At 37.2% G+C, this 19506-nt stretch overlaps 1 long non-coding RNA gene across 2 annotated transcripts in view; it reads right to left on the bottom strand.

Annotated features, from left to right (window-relative positions):
- LOC102117521 (uncharacterized) overlaps nt 1-19506 on the bottom strand; it is a 43491-nt gene that overhangs the window by 19081 nt on the left and 4904 nt on the right. For both annotated transcript variants that reach the window (XR_010588299.1, XR_010588300.1), the window contains exon 2: nt 1547-1662. This is a non-coding gene — a long non-coding RNA (uncharacterized lncRNA). The remainder of the gene's footprint in view (nt 1-1546; nt 1663-19506) is intronic.

Below are 19506 nucleotides of genomic sequence, written 5' to 3'. Positions count from 1 at the left end.
TGCCTGAGCTTTATAAGGGAGATGTCCCTCAAGAGGTAGACTCAAGCACAAATCCTCAAATACCTCATTTGTTTCCAAATGTCTTCAAATATTGCCTTATTTAGACATCTTCCAAACCTTTTTCTCTAGAAACGTTAGAGGTTTATCTAGACACAGTTTGCTACAGTGATGACGTCACACGTGTTTCACCTTAAATGGCTCACTGTCTAAATGAACTCAACACTCTTGCCCTCTTCCCTTGTTGCAGATGAACCAGCTTCATAAAGAAGGTCCCCATTTGTGCAGTCCTCCAGCTCTGAAACCTCACAGTCACCATTAACTCCTTGTTTCCTTTCCTCTAAAGCCCAAACTGTATCAGTCCCCAAATTCTCTTGACATTATCATTGAGATCTTGTTATTTATCGCCAGTTTCTTCTGTCTTTAACTTAATTCAGATCCTTTTGTGTCACTGTATGTCTGGAGAACAATGAAAGCCTCATAACTCTCCCATCTCACCAATCCATCTTGCAGGAATAATTGAACTAAGAGATTGCTTTTCATCATCTTTGACCTTTCAAAGACCCTGTATCTTCAGAGTGAAGACCAGATTGACATTACAGTCTTCAACCAGCTGGTGCAGACTATCATTACAAACTCACGCCTCTCACTGCTCTGGCGCATAAATTCTGTTTTCTATTCAAACTTGCACCAAAACCTGCTTTGTAGACTCTATATAATACACTAAGAATAACAGCTCTTCTCCTCTCTGTCTTTGAACTATTGCCCCTTCTCCAGAGCCTAATTCAAATTTCATCTTTTCTGTGTGACTGCCCTAATCATTTAGTCAGATTTTTTGCCTAAAATTTTTTAATACTTTCTCTAATAGTCTGTTCTCATGCTGCTGAGACTAAGCAATTTGCAAAAGAAAGGTTTAATGAACTTATAGTTCCACATGGCTGGGGGAGGCCTCACAATCACAATGGAAAGCAAAGAGGAGCAAGTCACATCTTACATGGATGGCAGCAGGCAAAGGGAGAGCTTGTGCATGGGAATTCCTCTTTAAAAAAACCATCAGATCTTGTGAGACTTATTCACTATCATGAGAACAACATGGGAAAGACTTGCCCCCATGATTCAATTACCTCCTACTGGGTTCTTCCCACAACATGTGAGAATTCAAGATGAGATTTGGGTGAGGACACCGCCAAACCATATCACTTTCTATAATATTAATAAATTTTTCAATCATGTCAGTTTCATTTCTCCATAGAATCTTTAACTTCATTGATGGTAAGGCCTACATTTCATACCTTTTGCAGTGCCTCCAATGGTCTGGCATAAGGACTTGTGCACGACATTAAAGATATTATTGATTGATGGCAGTAGAGTAGATGCTTGCATTCCAAAAGATGACTGAAAACATTAGAGTAGATGGATAATTCCTCACATCAGAAAGAGCCAAGTTTGGAATGTAAAGAATTAACTGTCACTTAATCAGGGTTGGTGCATATGACAGGATAGGTTGTGCACAACTTCAACAACTGTGCATAGCAGCACAACTACTTACCCCAGAGGTCAGAGCTGTAGGTATTGATACAATCTTGTAAGAGCCCATGAATTGGATGCATCCTGTGAAATTCATTCTATGCAGCTTACAAAATCTGGATGTGTCAGAGTTCTCACCTGTAAATGGAGAATGCACATAAATGACAACTGTTGCACAACAGTTGTTACCAAACTGTCAAAGGGCATTCTTTTGTGTGCACAAACATCACACTATATAATTTTCTATCCTCGAAATTGTATTTTTCACGGAAAATGGTTCAGCCACTATGGGAACGAGTTTGGCAGGTTTTCAAGAAGCTAAACATAGAATTACCATATGACCCAGCAATTCCGCTTGTAGGTATATATCCAACAGAACTGAAAACAGATACTCAAATACACATATACACATGCTCCTGGCAGCACAATTTACAAGAACTAAAAGATGGAAACAACATAGTGTCTATCAATGAATAAATAAACTAATTGTGACAGATACATATAATAAGATATTTTTAGCCATGCTATGATATGGATTAAACTTTGAAACAATATGCTAAGTGGAAGAAGCCAGACCCAAAAGTCCACATATTGTATGGTTCTATTTATATGAATTACTCAAAATAGGCAAATCCATAGAGACAGAAAGCAAATTGGTGTTTTGTAGGGGATAAGTAGGGGGAGGATACGAAATAATTATTTAGTAGGTACAGGGTACCCTTTTTGGGGTGATTAAAGTTATTTTGGGACTAGATTAAAGGAGTGTTCTCATATAGTTGTGAGTATATTAAATGACACCTAATTGTTAACTTTAAAATGGTTAATTTTATCTTATGTGAATTTTGCCTCAATTAAAAACATGGTTCTCCTTATTACTATGCAACATATTCATTATACTCATTGCTTTTTTAGTGTGTTTCCAGCATTACACTGTAAAGAAAAACAGTAAATAAATAAAACAGTTTCCCTGCCATCAAAGGTTTTTGAAACCATTTGGGAAGTAAGTCCTAATCAAAGCAATTGGATAATGATACAAAACAAACTATAAAAAGATAGTACCATTAGCATCTGAGAAGGGTTTGCTTTCCTTAATTCCTCCCCGGGTTTTCCAGATAGCTTTTGAACCTGGGCCAGTCACTTGATGTCTCTTAGTTAATAGAAAGAAAAGATTGAATGTGACAGTCTCTAGGATTACTACTGGGTTCAAAAGGATTGGGAGATTTTAAAGGTGATATTGTATGGCAGAGATAATATATGTTATAAGGAGCAAATTTCTGGAAAATACATGAGTGGCAACAGTCTCTGGCAAATACTTCAGAGGAGAGTCGAAAGTGTGGATGTTGTCTTTAGCCTAGAGGACAGCGTTGGAGAGGTTGCCGTTGCCATGCTACATGAGAAGAGAACCTAAAAATATTTTTAATATTGAACTAATATGAGAGAGTATATTTTCTGTAAAAAAAAAAAAAAAAAAGTATATTCTTAAGTTATAGCTAAGTCACTCACAGATTATCTTCTATTCAAGTTATCTAAGGGCACATTCTTCTCCGTAACTGAGACCCAATCATATAAAAATATGGTGTCTATAATAAAATCATTAGAACCCCAACAGAAAACACATTATATTTCATCATAATGACAGTTAAATTTCACCACATATGAAATGAAGTTCTCAATTATGAATCTGTCCGGTTTTATCCTCTGGCAGTTTGGATTTAATGAACCGAAGTTGGGATGAGTAAGACTGAGGTGTGAAATCATAGAAGGATTCATCTTTCATACTGTGTATTACCAACCTCAAATCTATCAGTTATTTCATTCTCTATATAAATCACACAAAACAAACTTCTCCCTAAGCAATAATTACACTAACGCCTTAAATAGACATTTTCTCAACATCCCTAGAGTAAATGCATTATTTCAAAGGATGATAAAATGTCTGATGAAAGGCTACCAGGATTGCTGCACGACTTTGCATTCCCCATCACCATGTTACAGAGAAGAGGACCCGGATTTTCTTCTTTCACATTCTTTTACGATACACGAATACTCTTTGAAAGGTGCTCTCCTTATCGCATTTCATCTGGTATGTAAATTGCCAAACTGCAAGTCTGCTTGTCTGAGATTGTTTTATAAATCATCATTGTTTATACATGTCACTGATTAGTTTCTTTTTTGTAGCTTGGATTGTTACTTATTTGAAAAAAGTGTTGCTCTTCAACTGAAGTGCCCTTGCTTCTCCTTTCTCCAACTGGAGTGGGGTGGGACAGTGGAAGTAGACTGAGCAATTCTTAACCTGGGGGGAGCCACTTCCGGTCAGAACATCAATGACTGCCATTTGAATCAACAAAAAGAAGGAAATATCAATTTGAGTTTTGGAGAAGATGAATTTTCTTAGTCGCAAAACTTGGCAGGCTATGATTACCTGTGGCCAGATTGACACACGACCCTCTTCGCACCCTCCCTCCAGAAGCCCCTTCACACACATATCCACCGATAACATGCCCAGGTAGAGAGGGAACCCTGAACACATTGCCCCAGCCATTGCCTCTGGCTCCTTGGGTGCTGTGGCTGCAAGTACACCTTTCAGAAAAGCAAACAGAGATTTATGTTCCTTTTCACACCTTCTTCAGCAATCTTCTGTGGCAGAATATTTGGGAATGGGAACAAGTACAGTAGCAAAAAAGAAAAAAAAAAGAAAAAGAAGAACTGTTTATGAATAATGGAACATTTCAAATCCATCTGGTTTCTGAGACATTTTTTAGTTTCTCACTACAGCCAATTATATAGCATGCTTGAGTGAGAACTGGTTCTATCCTGAGGCTCATTCTGCTCTCAAATTTCTACATTGATAGTTGCTACCAACCTCTGAGGTTGGTAGCCATATGGTAGTCCAATATGGTACTTTATACTCTACTTGTTATACAGTAGGTGATATTCTGGTGAACATAAATCCACATTGTAGTAGGCATCATAAAGGGAGACCCAGGGTGGGGAAGCTGGAGGGCCTTCCCAGATTTTGGCAACATGCAATAGTTTCCCTTTTTAGTTTAAGGATGCTGGGGAATTATTTCCATAGTTTTTCCTTTTGCTGTCTATGTATATCCAGTGTGTCCCTGAGTAAATGACGAGAGCCCATGAGAAAAATAGGGAAAAAATATTTTGGTTTTGGGAAAAGGCATTTCATTCATTCCATTCTTCAAGCATCTTGCATTTCTATAAACTTTTATTATGAAATATTTGAACTTATAAATGCATATCTATATACTATTTTTTCAATTTGTATATTTCAACTTATAATACTTACATGCATTTCAATTTACATATTTCATTATGTAAAAGTAGAGCTAATACTATATTGAACCTTTCTATATGTCCATACATAGCTTCAAAAAACCACTCTCAAAAAATAAATTTAATATCATTGCTTCTAAAATTTTATATCAGTAATGCTTTATCATCATTAAATATCCAGTCAATTTACAGAGTAATGAGGACTTTATATTTGCCTATTAAATAAGCAGTTTTCTTGTTATCTAAAGGCCTCTCTAGATGACTCACTAGAGACTACTATGATTGTCCATTTCTACAGATAAGGGACTGAGGCTCCAGAAATGTAAATACATTGCCCAAACTTGCAAGGTAAACAAGGAACAAAGTGCAGCTCAACCTCAAATCTCTGCCACTCAAGTCTGTTGTATTAAACTGCTTTGCCAGGAGCTCTGTGGGTCTAGTCTTAACCTTAGAGAGGGAGGGCCATTGTGGACAGTCCCATGCAAACACCCAATTTCCAACAACATTTGGCTGATTCTATGTCTGTAGAACTGGACCCTCAGGAGGGTTATGAATATGCACTGAATACACATGATGCATTTATATGCATGGTGTATGTGGTTGAAGTTTAACCTTGCCACAGGAGACAATGAGGTTTTGCAGTCCTTCTTCAGTGACTGTAGCCTTCTCTGGCTTATTCTCAAGTCCACTCTCTTTTCCTCTTATTATTGCCACTAAATTACAAATCTTTCAAGGCAGAAATGTATTTTAAATGTTAGCATACTTCTCCCCTTTGGCCAGCACTATATGTTGTATGTAGAAGTGAGAGGTGAAGCCTGCTGGACTTCCTGGGTCGAGTGGGGACTTGGAGAACTTTTCTGCCTTACAAGAGGATTGTAAAATGCACCAATCAGCACTCTGTAGCTAGGATTGTAAAACACACCAATCAGCGCTCTATAGCTAGCTAGAGGTTTGTAAAATTCACAAATCAGTGCTCTGTACAAACACATCAATCAGCACTCTATGGCTAGAGAGAGGTTTATAAAATGGACCAATCAGCATTCTGTAAAATGGACCAATCAACAGGTCATGGTCAGAGACAAATAAGGGAATAAGAGCTGGCCACCCCAGCCAGCAGTGGCAATCCGCTGGGTTCCCCTTCCATGCTGCGGAAGCTTTGTTCTTTCACTCTTCCGGATAAATCTTGCTGCTGCTCACTCTGGGTCTGTGCCACCTTTAAGAGCTGTAACACTCACTGCGAAGGTCTGCGGCTTCATTCTTGAAGTCAGCGAGACCACAAACCCACAGGAAGCAACCAACTCCAGACACAGAGGGACTAGATAAATACTGGTTGAATGAAGGAATATGAACAAAGCCACTTGTAAGTATTGTAAATTTACTGTTAACCATTTTAGGTAACGTGTATCTAAATTTCATTCCAAACAGCCTATAATAGATTATGTAATATGTGCAATAGCTCCTCAAGCTAAACTGAACAAGACAGTAAAAATGTAGAATATTTAATACCATATTCCAAGTCACAGTCCAATGAAGGGTGGCGTATCTTAACAAGTAAGTGATTTTTTTTTTTTTTTCTCTCTGTCGCCCAGGCTAGAGTGCAGTGGCGGGATCTTGGCTCACTGAAACCTTCGCCTCCTAGGCGGGAGTTCAAGCAATTCTCCCGCCTCAGCCTCCAGAGTAGCTGGGACTACAGGTGTGCACCACCACATTTGACTAATTTTTTGTATTTTTAGTAGAGACAGGGTTTCACCGTGTTAGCCAGGATGGTCTCCATCTCCTGACCTCATGATCCGCCCACTTCGGCCTCCCACCATACTGGGTATTACAGGCATGAGCCACTGTGTCCAACCTGAATTTTGAATTTTCTGCATGTATCTACTCTGACCTTGGCATAGAGCATGTCAATCTGCTTTAGCTAACTACGTGCTTCAACACGTAGAAACATGGCTGCTTCAACAGGAAGATCTGAGTGGTTTTATGTGGCCGGAGGCTTTCATTTCTCCACTGAATAGTAAATTTTAAGCAGCAGAAAATGATTAACCCACAACTTAATGTATCATGGAACAGTATTTTAATTCAAGTGTATCAAAGAAGTATTCATGTTCTCTAGTTTTTACATTTATATTAGGTTTAATGTCTTTCATATTTATGGGGTGCCAGGTACTTGTGCAGTTGTGATTTCCCTTTTCATTAAAAGGTGTTTATACTGTTTTCCTTATTTCAAAACTAAGAAAACCGAGATATGTAAAGATTGATTGGATCAAAGTGACGTCAGCTGGGTGTGTTGAGCTGGCTGTCATACCAGTATCTCTGACATTTTAACTTGCACTCTTCCCTCTTCAGGAATCCCTACTTTTTGGGTTTCTCCAATAAAGTAGAGTCACCAGTATAAGAATGAGAGGCATCTGTGTTCTCTAATTTCTAAAAGTGATTTCTAACTTAAAAATAATAATTAGGTTGAAGCAACCAGATACCTTCTCAACCATGATCTTACATGTAAAGTGCCTGGTATAGAGCTCAGCATATTGTCATTCTCACGAGTGGCAGGTAATTAAAATGATGTGTCAGTGCCTATTCACTTCATTTCCTCATCTTTAGTGGTGGGCAAAAGGAGCTACAAGGGAAAGAGAGAACGGCTTTTCACCTACTTATTCAACCTTTTAAGCAAGTCTGCCTAGGGATCATCTGCTTGCAGGAGAATTGCTGTTCCTCTGTATGCATGAATTTTAGCACAATCCCTCAATGAGTTAGGCTCACCAAGTTTAATTCATTTAACACTCCAATACTAGCAAAATTTGTTAAGATTTTCTTGCTTGGTATTTGTGGAAATTGGTGAGTGGAAAAAAAAAACGAAGAACAAATAGCTCTGGGCAAAACCAGGCATCTGAGAACAGATGGTGTGCGAGCTTCTACCGCTGAGCGTAGCTGATAAACCGTAACAGTGACCTGTTCCGACACACAACTACTGGGAGTTTCGTGAGAAACTGGAGAATTCCCAGCAAAGCCAAAACGTTCCCGAGTGACCTTGACTTTATTTTGTCATAACACCACTAGACGTATCTTTACTGGTGGCATTATGGGATAACAGCAATATAAAAGTCCTTTTTAATAGAAATACTATAGGAAATATGTGGCCTCATCATGCTGTAGAGAAGATACAGACATTGATACACTCAAAACAAATCTACAGTGACCTGGGGTATTCAGGCATTAGTCTGATTCCAGAAGGATTTTCACAAGTTTGGGAAAATCACAAGTCCTTAGTGACTGTGTATTCAACCTCCATCTTTTACCCACCATTGCTCTCTTCCTTGAAAAAGTACAAAATAAGTCAAAAATAGCAAAAAGGAACCATTTAACTTGGCCAAATAGCTCTTTTAAATCAGGGATGCAATTGTTTTAACAGTATTCTAATCTGGAAACCTTAAGGTCATTTGTTATCCAGAATTTCCAATCTATGTTCCACATTCATTTTTGTCCTTTAATCCTAGGGATTATTTCTTTAACTGTCTCTCAAATCTGTGCCTTTCTGTCTTCCTCATTGTCAATCACACTTTTAATTCATACCCATATCATTTCAAACCTGGAACACTGTGACAGCCTCCCATCTGGTCTCTTTGTCTTGCATATAGTGATCATATCCTGTAGCTGTGAGAACACTTTGAGAAACTTCTCTTCTCGGACCCCGTGTATGTCCTGAGGGCCTCTGCTGACACCACAAACCCTCTCAGATAATGAGTTATTATCTTAGTTTAGCCAATATATGATATAACCTAACTATTTTTGCCATATTAATTTCCACATATTTTCACACAGCCAAAAATCTTGTGTCTCAGTATCCCTCTACTTCACTGCCTAAATTCAAAGCCTACCATAGATCAGACTTGTATAGGCACAGCCATTTATTCATTCAACAAATATTTATTGAGTCTGCTCTGTAAAAGGCACTGTGTTCAGTGCAAGGAATGTAGCAACGGATACAACATTGACCCTTTCCCTATGGAGCTTATGTCCTAGTGGGAGGAGACAGACAATAAATGGATAAGTAAAATATATATAGTGTATGATATTATGATAAATGTGGGAGAGGAAAATAGGGCAGGGAAAGCGGATCGAGAACACCAGTTATCACTGTGCTGTTGCAACTTGTAAAAGGGGAAGTAAAAGACTAGAAAGAGATGAGAGAGTAAACCATGGCTGGCATTTGGGTAAAGAAAAGTTTATGCAGAGAGAATATCCATTGCACAGCCTTGAGGTCAAAGCGGGTCACATCTTTTAAAAAGTATATTATTATTATAGCAAGAATACCTGGGAAGCTGGAGTGCAGGGAAAGAAAAGGATGACAGTAGTAGGGGATATTGTTGGAGAGATGACAGAAGGCCACATTTGTAGAACCTTTAGGCCATTTCAAGGACTTAGGCTTTCCCGGAGGGGGTGGAAACCCACCATTAGCAGGTTATAAGCAAATATGCAGCATGGATCATTTAGATGCTGTTACTCGTAGACCGAATGGGAGCAAGGCTCAAAGAAGACAGTCTAGTTAGAAGACAATGGTGATAGTCCAGATGATGATAATGATGCCTTGTCCCAAGGGGACAGCAGTAGCTGGTGACAAGCAATTACATTCTAGGTATGTTTTAAATATTGAACATAAAGGAATTAACACTGAACTATATGTGAAGTGTGAGAGAAGAGTTGAGAATAATGGCAAAAACATGTAGAATGATGGCATTACAGCTTGCTGAGACTGGAGAAGAGGTAAGAAGAGCAGGTATGGGGCAGAAATTATCAACAATTTGGCTTTGTGTATGGAAAGTTTGGTAAACTCACTGGATAGCTCAATAAACATGATGAGTAGGCAGCTGGAGATACAAATACAGAGTCCAGACAGTAGTCTAAAGATTTGCATTTGTAAGTCATTAGCAAATTACTTTATAATGGTTTCTACTTTGTGAATGAGCTGGAAATAAAGGTCATCAGCTGAGAGTGAGAATGGGGAACAGTGGATTGGAAGTTTGAAGAGTTAGAAAGAATCATGAAATAGTGGTCTAGGAGAGCAGTGGAATCAACAGATTAGGGATGTGATATGATTTCCTGTTGCTGACTTGAGCTGATGATGATGCTTGTCTCTTTTACACATGTGAGTGCAGGCAGAGCTGACTGAGCGTACAATTTAACAACTTCCCTGACTTCTGTCCCATAAAGCTCCAAAGGTTTCTTGGGAATGCACGCTCTCGCACGTCTCAAACCCTTTGTGTTCCTCTTTCCTACATACCTTTCATTTCTTGTGTTCTGTTATTTAAATCATAACGAACTTTTAAAGCCATTCTCATGTCCTTCATCCTTTATCAATTTTCTTTCTGATTTCACCTAGTATTTATTTATACCGCCTATCATATATCCCAGAATTTTATTTAATAATGAATAGTAGAGTAATAGAGTGAAAAACTTTGGAGTAAAAATAATTGGAATTAAATTTTGGCTATGTCACATATTATCTGAGAGATCTAGGAGAGTCACTTAATTTCTTTAAACTCCAATTTATTCTTTTAAAGAATGAGAACAAATGTAATAATCTTATCTCACAAAGTTCTAAGAATTTAATGAGAAGTGATCTCAAAATAGTTTGTAAATTATATGGGGTTAAATAAATTGAAGATTGTATTATTCAATTTTATATTTTCCATAAATTATATTAATAAATTTAGTTTTCTTTCCCAAAGTAGATTTTAAGATCTTTAGCTATAAGGATTTCAGATCTATTTTATCTCTTACTGCAACCAGCCTAGTAACTTGTCTTACACACGGCAGAAATTTAATAAAAATAAAGTTGTTAAATAAAACCTTAGTAAAAATAATTCAGTCATTTTAAGAATAAATTAGTAAAAATGAACGCACTTTAATGAAGGATTTTTACCCAGGAAATTCCAGAATTTATAATACAAACAGAATATAACCCACATATTGGTTAAGATTCTTTTAATTTGAGGTTGTCAGATTTAGCAAATAAACAACCAGGATGACCAGTTAAATTTAAATTTCAAGTAAACAAAAAATAATTTTTAGTACACATATATGTTTCATGCAATATTAGGGACATACCTATACTAAGACATTTTTCCTTCTGTTTGTCTGGTTTTGAATTTAACTGGGTACCAGGGTTTGAATATTTGTCTCCTCCGAAACTCATGTTGAAATTTAACAGCCATTGTGATGATATTGAGAAGTGGGACTTTTGAGAGGTGTTCACATCACAAGAGTCCTTCCCTGGTGAGTAGACTAGTGCCATGATGAGGAGACTGGGTTTGTTATCATGAGAGTGTGATCATCCCCTCTCTTGCTTTCTCTCTCTCTCGTGGTCTCTTGCCCTTCTGCTTTCCCCCAAATAGGACACAGCAATAAGGCCCGGTTAGATATTGACACCTTGATATTTGATTTTCCAGTGTCCAGAACCATGAGCCAGTATATTTCTATTTGTTGTAATTGCCCAGCCTCTGGTATTTGGTTGCAGCAGGACGAAACAGACTAAGACATTGGGCATACTCTATTTTATTTGGCAACCCTATAAATTTAGTTACAAATTAAAGGAATCCAACTCAAAGTAGCTTAGATCAAAAAAGAATAATTTAATGGACCATTTGTCCGAACTGTTGACAGGGCAGGAAGTAAAGCAGCCTCTTGGTCAGTGGGGCAGAATGCGCAAATATCATCAGAAGTTTGGCTATTATTAACCTTTGCTTTTCTCTGTAGGAGCTTCATTACCTCTGATGGTCTCATTCTGCCAGACACTTTGGGCTCACATCTTTCTAGAGCTGTCATCACACAAAATAAAGACTTTTTAAATAAGTTTAAATCACATAATCCCAGGCAAGGTCTAGGTTGATCGACCAGGACCAGGTCACCTGTCCATCCCCCAGAGCCATAACTGTAGAGAAGGAAATGTGATCTTCAGATTGGGAAACCTTTCCACACCTAGACCATATCCTCTGACCACGTAAGTAGATGGAGGCACCATTTCAGATCACGTATTTGTATAAGGAAGGAGAAACTGTTTCTCCAAAACAGGGAGAAAGAGATTCCCCCCAGCAAAAAGAGAAGAGATTCAGAACAGAAAAAGTAATAAATATTCACTATTACTTGAAATGTGAACAAATGGATTTCCTTTTAACATTATTAAACTGACTTCTTTCCCTCATTTTGACTGACAGCTTCATGGAAATCTGCGTAATCTCTCCCGCTGTGATATGTATGTAGGTACGTGGCTCAAAATTCTTGTGAGTCCTCACTGAAAACCTTGAATTAATTTTTGGATAGTTTTACACAACTTTAGATTCAAATCTCTCAGTCAAACTGTCCCAAGCTTTTATTCTTTTGCCTTGATAGAGGGCATTCCACATGAAATAAGAGGCCCGTGTTTCCTAATTTAGTAAGACAGGTTGTAGATCCTTTCTCAAATCTTTATAACTGGTACTTGAGAACTCTGCAAATAAATTCTAGAAAATATATGCAAGTCTAAGTGACCAGTTCAGAATTTTATCTCCTGAAGAAGCTGGCCAGGCATTTTAGAATGAAATACATGCATTGCCCAGACTCTAAATTGGAAATGAGCATGTTTTAAACAAGTCCAGTGGAAAAGAATTAACAGTAGAACTAAAAACACCATATGCTTGTAACAGGAAAAGTCTCTCAGAGCAATATGCTATAATGATATAATTGAGTAAGGACCCAATTACATCAGGACAAAAGCTAAGATGCAGTGAGTAAGTTAGGCCTGATAACTCATGTTGCCTAGTTAAATTTACATATAAAAAACAAGGAGAATCTTATTGCCTTTTATTTATATTATAGAACAAAAATATCTCCGGTCGGACTTCTGCTTTTAGTAATAATGTACTAGGCAATTTGGACTGGTGAGGATAACCAGAAAAGTCATTTATATCTTCTCTTTGAAGATACAAAATTGCTATCAGGACACTGCAAAGTGGCTAGGCCAGGATACAGAGGAGGAAAGAGATCTAATGAACAGGAGCCTGAGATTTGGAATCATTTTTCTCCTGGGGGAAGTTGCCAATCAAAATGGGGTGGTTGAGAGGAGAAGAGATCATCGATGATTATGACCACCCAAGAAGACTAGAGAATCAGAGAACAGAGTCTGGAACTTGGCAAAGGGGACCCAGATGAACATCCTTGTTTAAGCTGATCCACAGAAGAATTCACAGCTTAGGAGGAAGAGTAAAGTGGATGTTGACAGTCTCTCATAGAAATTGCAGCTCAGCTTTGAATCTTCCTAACCAATAAATTGGATGAAGAAAATTCCATTTTGATATTGCATCCAGTACCTGGTAGAAACAACTGTTAATCATCTCTAAAGGAGGGGACATTATCCTAGCTCTTACACTATTTCTACAAATAATTTTAAAAATATAACTTAAAGCACACAATAAAATTTCACCAGTTTATAAAAAAAAAAGTAACATGAATAAAAGCCAGCAAAAACCTAAAGCACTACATACACAAAGCTGTTCAAAAGCTTGAGGGATTGGAACTATCAAACACAGAATTTAAAATATTCATGCCTACTATATACCAGGACATGGAACATAACCCACAGGTCAAAGAAAAAGTCAAAATGAGAATTAAAAAGATATCTGAAGCTGGGTGATAATAAAAAAGTATGATACCTAAAAACAATGAAAGACATCTAAAGCCATGCTTAAAGGAATATTTCTAGCCTTAAATGCACACCTTGGTAAATAAGAAAGGCTGAAAGGTAATAAATTAAAAATTCGTCTCAGGTAAGAAAGAGAACAAACCAGCCCCAAAAGAAGTAGAAAAAATGAAATAATGAATATAAGAGCAAAAATTAATTAAAAGTGACTGCATCATAAAGGGAATCAAGACAGCTAAAAGTTGTTCACTGGAAAATAAAAATAAAAATTGCTGTAGTTGTAATGAATTTGTTCAAGAAATATCTGAGAAGGAGCAAGTAACTTATATCTGAGCCATAACCACTAATCCTATGATAAAAGGTTCAAGTATAAAAGAGGATAAAAGAAGATATTTTTGACAAAACTTGTGTTAATAAATTTCAAAATTTAGATAAAAAGGCAAACTTCTAAAAAATTTATTTAGCAAAATAAATACAAAAATGAATGGGAGCATTGACTAACACCACTACTTTAAAAAAAAAAAAATTGAATCGATAATGTAAAATTCTTGCCTCAAGGAAAACTCTTCTATAAATTAATGATAAGGAAAAGGCAACCAATTAGAAAAATTGACACCAGCCTTGTAAAGGGATTTCATAAAAGACTATGTCCATATGATCAAAAACATACAAAAAAGCACTCAACATTATCGTGTATAATAGAAATAAAATTAGAATCATGTATAATAGAAACAAAGTGATACTACTAAATATCTACCAGAATGTCTAAATTAAAAGAAATACAAAAACAGAAACACTGGCTGTGTGAAGCAATGCAAACACATCCAGTTGTGTAAATTGGTCACATCCACTTTGAGAAACTGTTTAAGAATTTTTTCTAACATTGAGGATATGCATCTTGTATGATTTCTTAATTTGATTCCTAGGTATATACCCAGCAAAATGTGTTCAAATATCCACCATGAGACGGTGATATGGTTTGGCTGTGTCCCCACCCAAATCTCATCTTGAATTGTAATCCTCATAATCCCCATGGGTTGAGGGAGGATCCAGGAGAGAGGTGACTGGATCATGGCGGCAGTTTTTCCAATGCTGTTCTTGTGATAGTGAGTCAGTTGTCACGACATCTAATGGTTTTCTACCGCAGTTTTTACTGCTCTTTCTCACACATATAAGACATGCCTGCTTTCCCTCCCACCATAATTGTTAAGTTTCCTGAGGCCTCCCCAGCATTGCAGAACTGGGAGTCAATTAAACTTCCTTTGTTTATAAATTACCCAGTCTTGGGCAGTATCTTGGGTAGTAGCAGTGTGAGAACAGACTAATACACATACAAGAAAGTTCATAGAGACATCATTTTTAATAAACTTAAACTAAAACAACCCAACTGTCCAACAATAACAGAATGGGTAAATAATTACAATCCCATAATAATGGAATATACAAGAAGACTTATGAACTACAGTTTCCCATAGTAACTTAATGAATCTCTCAAACACAATGGATATAAATGAAGCCAGACACAATAGAATATAAAGTTTACATAAAGTTCAAAAGAAGACAAGACTCAACTGCCATGTTTAAGGATGCATATGTAGGTGGTCAGTGTATAAAGAGAGCAAATAAATAATGTTCTCAAAAGTCAGAAGTGTAGTGATCTTTGGAAGAAGGAATGGTGCTGTGATTGGGAACAGATTTGCTGGAGACAGGGTTTCTGGGAGCATTCTAACTTTTGACACAGTGTGGATTACACATGCATGTGTTGATAATAACTCATTGAACTCCTTTGTGTGTGTCATTGATACTTTTTTTTGTGTGTTTTATATTTACAATAATTAAAGCTTTAAGATAAGGTTAATAAATAAGATCTTCATGTATGTCATTATTCATATAAATATGTAAAATAAGAATAAAACAAGGTTTGTCAATCACTTGGAACTTTTAAATTACTCCTCAGGTTGCCACAGGATCACAGAGCAGATAGCTAACAATCCTCTCCTCCACCCACACATTTCTAAAGAAAAAGAGAGTTTTTCTCTTGGCTCTCTCAGAAACTTGATAACATTTAGTCTCCCCTATTCATTTCTTTCTGAAATCTTACTTTGTTATCTCATGGTCTATGAACATGGGATGCCAATTAAAAATTATTTTATTTTTCTCATAGGAGATTTCAAAATATAAGGGGTTGGTGTGCAGTTGAACTCCCAAGTGTCAGAGAGTATGCAAAAAGATGGCCAACATACTTTTCAAAACACAGCAAACTTTATATGTCACATTTAGACTATGACTTCATTTATGTGCCATTAGCCCAGCTTAAGACATATATTTCTCATGTATTTCTAAACACAGAAATTTGTAGAGACTGAGTTCAGAGGATAATCACCCAACACATATCTCTGGTCCCTTGTCATACAGTTTCTGCATAAGCCAGAGAGACAACTGTGGGGAGGGTCAGATATTTGATGCCTTTTACAGTACTCTCAGTATCACTGTGTAGTAACATGACTGGTTGTACAAGCCAAAAATCTTAAACTTTTGAGAAAGATATAAGAACATATATTTTATGACCAATATATGTATCAAATAGCCATGCCAACTAACCATCGTGGAAAGATCATAGGATTCAGAAAATATAGGTTCAAATTCTAATCCTGTCTCTTACTGGTATGTGATCCAGGACCATTTTCAGTGTGGACATCCATTTCCCATCTACATTGACAGTGAACATTATATGAGATAATGCAAGTGTAAGTGGCTAGCTGTTACTTGTGATACGGGCTATACAGTAGGTGCTCCATAAATGTTGGTCAAGTATTCACAGAAAATTCCCAAAACAATAAATAGAATGCATTGGGGAATATTTTAAAGGAAAGACACAATTTTGGAAAACATATCTTGAGAGATGGTTAATGCTTAACTTGATGGATTTTATTTTCCTTTGTCAAAGATCCAAAGAGAACTAGAAATAAAGTGTACACTCCTGTGGGATAGAGACCATTCTTCTGAGGTCCCTTTGAGGCTTCTTCCTTCCCTGCCCAGTAGTCAATGCTAGTGTTTCACAGGATTCTGAGGCTAGTCGTCTCCTCTTTCGGTTACATCTGCTCTCTCCTCACTCATCAATCCTCCCTGCTAAGTCACCATCTTTACACTGGCCACGTCCAAATCTCCATCTTCATCACCATTGTACCACCTGAGCTCCAAACCCCAGAATCATGGAAGAGATCCTTCTTGCATCAAGTCTGCAGCTCTTTTTCTTTTAAATGAATATTTTAATGCAGTTTGGAACACTTAAATGATGAGTTCTGACAGCACACTTCAGCCTGTGTTATATATATCTGAGAAGTCAGTCAAGCAGAGGTCTCCTGGAATGCTTCTCAGGTTTCCACTGGTGCTCTGAGGGATTCAGTTCACCTGGAGTTATGATTGAATCTGAGCCTCAGGCAGTAAATGAGCAGCTGTCTACACAGACATCTCCTTTAGTCTTCAGTTATTACCATGAGAGTCTCACGTACTTGCAGTGGAACTGTTACTGGTATAATAGTCCTGTCATATACAAATTTTAATTCATTTAATTTTTAAGGAATTCAGTTTTCTGTCGGCAAGAAGGACATAATTGAGTTTCCATGAAGGTGTAATTAAATACAGTGTATGTTGACCTTGCGGAGATTTAACTCACTTCACACAGGTTTGTATTCCAATGCCTTCAAATAATTTCCATCAAAATAATAGGTGTTTCCCTGGAAAATAGTAACAGAAAATGTGTTCACCATGTCTTCCCCAGTCCTTCAATGACTTAGCAGTCCATTACAGAGTTTCAGGCAATAGGTTGGAAACTGAGACTCTCCCAATAACTTAAAAACTCAACTGACTACAAAAGCTCAATCCAGCATTGCGGTTTGAGGAAGCAGACAAAAAAGACTAGCTTGTAGATTCAAAGGAACTAACATGATCTATGATAGAGATGCTTATCTCCCTTATCTAAAGTTTTTGAAAAAAACTACTCAGCACATTTCCTTTTTTCTCCTCCCTCACTCTTCACATCTTTGTAATTTGTCTTGGGCCCCTACGCACCCCTAAGAATGCTCCAGCTAAGTCCACCAATGACTTATTCACTCCTTAAAATTATATAGATGTTTATCAATCCTCACGGTTTACTTTACTTCCTTGAAATGTACCACACTTGGCCTTCACTTCTTTCTTGACATGTTCTTTTTCCTTGATTTCTGTGGGAATGAATTCTCCCTCTGGGTTTCCTCCTACTTCTCTGGTATTTCTTCTTAGCCCTCTCTCCAAATCATAATAGCTTTTTTTTCCAACTGGCACAAAATAGTTTCTATTCTGAAAGTAAACACACCATAGTAATATATACCTTCTTAGACATCCCAAATGAATGTTTCATAGGCAACTTAAACTCCACACTGAAACAATCGGACTCCATATTTTCTCCCTGGAACAGGTTCTTTGTACTGAGTTCCCTATCAATCAAAGGTATCACTGCCTTGCAGTTTCTTGGAACATAAATTTGTGTATTCTTCTGTGTTTCTTTGTATTTGGCTCCCATATTCAAGTAGTCAACAGTCTCCTTTGATTCTGTCTCCTGATAATTGCTGACTCTCCAGACTTTTATCCATTCCACTAACCTTTCACTGCATTCAGATCTCCACAATGACTCACCTGTAAGTCAAAACTTCTATTGGCCTAGTAAGAAAATATAAATTCTTAATCCTTTACAGACTGACCTCTGCTTAATTATCCAGTCTATTTTTTAATTCTATTCTTACCATTGAATTCTATATTTAAACCAATTCATTCTACCAGTAGTTTTCCCCAAAAATGTGTTCTTCTGACAAGAGAAAGCATTCATTATCAATTTCCTAATGATATAAAGCCTTTTTTTTTTTTTTTTTTTTTTGCCTTTTCCCTATTTCTGCTTGGGTCATGACCTTACCCCAACAAGGAAGATGCCCTTCTTGCATAGCCCTATATCTTGAGCTTATGGATGATTTATTGCAACTGGCTGTTACTTCTCTCCCTTGAGCTCACGGAGGGTGTCTTGCCTGATTATATTTCAAGCTGTGAGTAACACGGTTTCTAAAAGTGTAATAAGTTGTGTTGACTATTGAATGAATCAAAGAGCATCCAAAGTCCCACTGGAAACACAGAGGAGGGAGCAGTACATGCAGGTTCTGGAATGACTAAGTGTTTCATAATGGAAATGATATTAGGACTGGGTCTTACAAGAATATGAAGAGTGATACACAATTATGTGTCTATTATTGAAGAGATACCTTGGTTATGTTTATCCTTGCAACATAAGGTAAAATGCATCTGGTTATTCCGGCCATCCTTCTGATTCAAACTATCCCCTTTCCTGGTATGATATTTAAATTAGATGTTAGTCAACACTGGCCAATACATGAAACTCACTGATTCTAGCTATGGAAGAAAGTGACCTAATTCTGAATAGTGTCCACTATCCAGGCCAATACTTTGTGAGTTGAACAAAGTTAAATGGAAATAAGAGATTAAATTAGTATGATTTCAGCTTGTACATTTAATCAGCATAAGTTAGAGAACAAAGACAGGCCAGGGAGGCAGTGAGGCTCATGGCGGGAGTTTATTGTATCACTGTTGTTCAATTACATGGCTGCTTCCTCCTCCAGTCCCTATGTTATAAAACTGGTGGGCCTGGGGCTGCCTTTGGATTACAGCCCCTTGAAGTGATAAACATGCTGTTTCTCTGGGATTTGCCCCAGGAGATAAACATCTCCGATGGATTTTTCTGACAAAGGCAAGAAAGCTAATAATTGCAATGTCAGGCAAAGAAAAAAAGTGAAAACTAATTCAGTGGGATCCCTTATGAAAGAAGGAAGAAGAGCAAAAGATGTTTCACAACTGGAAGCATGAATTGTCAAAGCCTTTTGAGGATCTTTTGAATAAGCACATCCGCCAGGTTATAAATAATGACAACAGACAGTAATTTGCATGGATTAGGGTTGTTAACATTTATCAATTTCTGCATT

The sequence above is a fragment of the Macaca fascicularis genome, chromosome 7, assembly GCF_037993035.2.
Source record: "Macaca fascicularis isolate 582-1 chromosome 7, T2T-MFA8v1.1".
Lineage (NCBI taxonomy): Eukaryota > Metazoa > Chordata > Mammalia > Primates > Cercopithecidae > Macaca > Macaca fascicularis.
The sequence above is the reverse complement of the archived record's forward strand: the minus strand, read 5'-3'. Positions and strand labels throughout refer to the sequence as shown.